Below are 3,775 nucleotides of genomic sequence, written 5' to 3'. Positions count from 1 at the left end.
CAGTGGCCCCTTATGTGTGCAGTAACATTTGTACTTCCAGTACCCTAAAAAGTAATACAGCAAAATTTCATTAAGAATGGGTTAATTTTCTAAATTGTGATTTTTTTTTTTTTTGCTATTTTTTGTTAGGCGAAGTTACAATATTTCACATTTTGTTCTGAAGTGAATTTTAAACTTTTTGTGCATATTTTAAGTCAGATGAAAATTAAACATTTAGCTCTTTTTTATTTGACCTTCTGCGCATGCTGCACAGCCAAAGTAACATACAACAAAGCAAAGTAAGACACAGAAAAGAAAGACCAAAACAGGAATCCAAAGCAGTATCATCAGGTAGCTCCTCTTGAGCACCTTCCCTTCAGTTTCCATTTTTCTCCGAGGGGGTGGGCCACTATCAACACTGCCTCCACTGCCGGCTGTCAGGCAGTCGGGGGGGTCCCACTCAGAGCTGCAGTGGCAGTGATGTTTATTGTTGCAGACCCCTCTCACATTGCAGGTCTCAGGTGAACAAGAACTGCTCCAAAGTGACATAGGAACACACCGCCTGTGGATGCACACGTGTTCTGCACCACACTCTGTGCCACCTTTCACTTCACCTACATCAGGTATGGTCAACCCAAAATGATAGTCGGTACTCCAGCAGGTGACACCATTGATGTGAGTCTAATGCACGGTAGAATGATCTTTCAGAAGGGGAATTTCTGTCACATTCTCATACTGAACTCTCCCACACAGGACATCTGAGATACTACACCTTACATATGTAGAGCCATTCAAACCACAGTGACCAAAACGGTCACCTCAGATGTTCATTTCCCTGTAGCAACTCTGATTTGCACTCTTGGCTTCTTTGCCAAAAATTTGCCTACACTGTTCATCACGGATATTGCATCTCCTTTCCTGGCAGTAGCCACCACCCATGCAATGGACCCCGTCCTGCACAAGCACATCTGCTGGACAGTTGTGCGAGGCTCCACTGCACCACTCTGGAAGGTCACATTCATTGTCCTTTTCTCTACAGACTGTGCCCGATGGCATGAACTGGCAGTCTTTGCAACAAAGCCCAAAAGCACAAGCTGCCCCAGGTTTCAGAGTGCAGTTTGCCGAACAACAGGGATCTTTAGTACACAATTTTAAGGATCCACAGTCACACTGCTCTCCTTCATCAACCACACTGTTTCCACACTGCTTCAATGTGAAGATGTTCTCTGGACTTGGTGCAGTGTGCATACAGGTCCTTCTTCCAGTAGTTCGCCAAAAATGAAAATAACTGCAGTTGCTGAATTTATCTGTATTCGCTTTTGATGGATACATTATGCACTTCTTCTTGGCACATTTACATGTTTTATCATCATGGGGCATACCCAAGTTATGGCCAAGCTCATGTGACACAGTTAATGCAAAACAATATGTGTCAGAACCCATGAAACTATTAACTGCACACTTTGAATTAGGAAGACATACTGTTCCAATATAAGCTAAGCCAAGAAATTTACCAAAGCTGCGCCGTACAAAAAGATGAACAACATCGTGTTGAATGCGGGAATTAAGGTTTGATTTCTTCCACTTGCACAATTCCGTGAGGAGTTTAAATATATCATGTGAGTCCACAAGGTAAAGACACCTCAGCATCCATTGGAGTATAAAGGAAATTCAGTGCATGGACAACCTGAATTGCATCCTTCTGCACGAATGAGATGTTACTTTCCCTATAAAGGACCCGTAGGTTGTCGGTCACCACGAACAGTTCAACAAACCGTTTGTGGGTCCACCAGCCCTCATAACTGCTTTGCATCTCAGTGGCATTATCACTGTCTTGAAGCCTCAATTGTCGTGCTATTTCTTCTGTTAATCCACATCTCATGGCTGGATATTTTGTCTCCTCACTGTCAGTCTTATATATTAGATTCTCCAATGTGGCAGAAAGCTCTTTGGGCTTCATTTCATAAACAGCGTCATTTATCTGTAGTAATCCTTGAAAGTCCCCAGAACAGGTGCTAAGAGCAACCTTGGACTCTGGATCCCCTTCCACAAATCCATGATAGTAGCAGTTACTCTGGACAAAAGGCTGCTCCTCAGTGAGGGTATCTTCATCTGTGTAGGTGAACACAGAGAAATATCTGGACACCAAATTCTTCTTGACCTTCATGTGGATAACATGTCTCTGGTCTCCCAAGTGCAGGCCATAGGACATCCATCCTGGGGCCTTCATTTCCCTCCCAATGCCAGTTACCCTCAAGGGTATCACCACTTCTGGGGGCATATGGGGTTGGGAGTGTCCAATCTGGAGACATCCAAATAGGAACAGAAACATCACCAGCCAGAGCAGAAGTAGACTTTCCTCACATGTGCCAGGGCCTCACCCACAGCCGTGACAGAGCTATTGATGAGAATGAAGGACAGGAGGGCCAGGGCACCGCTGGTCTGTCACCTCCCTTTGATTTGGGTGTCTGCAACACTGACCTTTAAAGGTCTGTCTCTGGCAGAGTCAATCCATCAGAGCAGCAGAACTAAAACTGAAAGAAAAAATAGAAAGAAAGGTAGAGACAGGTGGCTTTATGAGAAGGCCAGGATGGAGGACAAAGAGCAGGGCATGGGACAACATGGATTAGTGTGGGACTCAAGACATGACGAAGTAAACTGCATCGGATTTGCTCTTAAATACTGGTGAGGCAGTGTCAGACTGTGCATGAACAAAAGAATGACAACCGGCCATAGGTTGATAATTATTGAGCCTAGATGAAGGGCACATGGATTCATTATACTGTTCTCTAATATATGTCTATTTGTGAACATGTCCACAACAAATATTTTAAGAAAAAGGGTCTTAATGGAAAGTTGGACAAATATCTTGTTTTGAGGATGGAATCTTGATTTATATATAATGACTTGGAATAAATATCAAAAATTCTTTATATCAATATCAAACGAGTAATTTTCAATCACATTGCTCAGAAGACGTTAAATAATCCTCACATATATTATTTTTTTCGTGGTCCTTAATACAAGGTGTCATCAGAATGGTCATGGGAATATTCGTATTATCTTTTTATTACATTTTTAACAAAATTTTTGAAGTACCCTTGTATATAATTCTGTGCAACAAATCGTTACTTGTCCTGTCTTCATCTAAACCTGTCAAACTGCAGTTAAACTTGAAAATTATTACCATCTAGTAGAATGGATACCTTTGTTCAATACAACAGTAAATAATAGTGGAATTGGAGGGGGAGAACCTTGGGTTGATAGGTAGATATTACTCAGAGTTGTTCACATTGGATTATACTCAAGAAAAATAACATTTTTAAAAGACCTGGCTAAATAAAATGCAAAGCATATCAAAGTAGCTGGGAAAGTAACAGTTGGAGATGGAGAAATACTGAAGCCAAAATTAAGTGTTTTCAGAAATGAAAAGGAAAACATTCTTTGTGACCTTCAACCAATTTCTTCACATCTCCTCTACCCCTCCCCCTTTCACACCTCTAGTAACCACAGTTCTGTTCTCCACGTTTGAAAGTTCAGCGTGCTATTGAGACTCATTCATTCTTTCTTTCCTTTCTTCCTTCCCTCTTTTCTTTCTTATTTATTTATATTTTTATTCTGACTTATGAGTGAGGACACATAGTATTTCTATTTCTGTGTCTGGCTTATTTCCTTTAACATAATTTTCTCCAAGCTTATCCATGTTGCTGTGAATGGCAGAATCTCATGCTTTTTTATGTGTGAGGAGTGTTCCATTGTGTATATATACCACAGTTTCCTTATCCAGTCATCCATC

General features: G+C 41.3%; 1 pseudogene; it reads right to left on the bottom strand.

The window, feature by feature from the left end:
* Positions 1-213: 213 nt before the first annotated feature.
* Positions 214-2,260, bottom strand: LOC134361730 (disintegrin and metalloproteinase domain-containing protein 25-like; annotated as a pseudogene).
* Positions 2,261-3,775: the final 1,515 nt, after the last annotated feature.

The sequence above is a fragment of the Cynocephalus volans genome, chromosome 13 (assembly GCF_027409185.1).
Source record: "Cynocephalus volans isolate mCynVol1 chromosome 13, mCynVol1.pri, whole genome shotgun sequence".
Classification (NCBI taxonomy): domain Eukaryota; kingdom Metazoa; phylum Chordata; class Mammalia; order Dermoptera; family Cynocephalidae; genus Cynocephalus; species Cynocephalus volans.
Note: the sequence above shows the minus strand (reverse complement) of the source record. Positions and strands in the feature narration are given on the sequence as shown.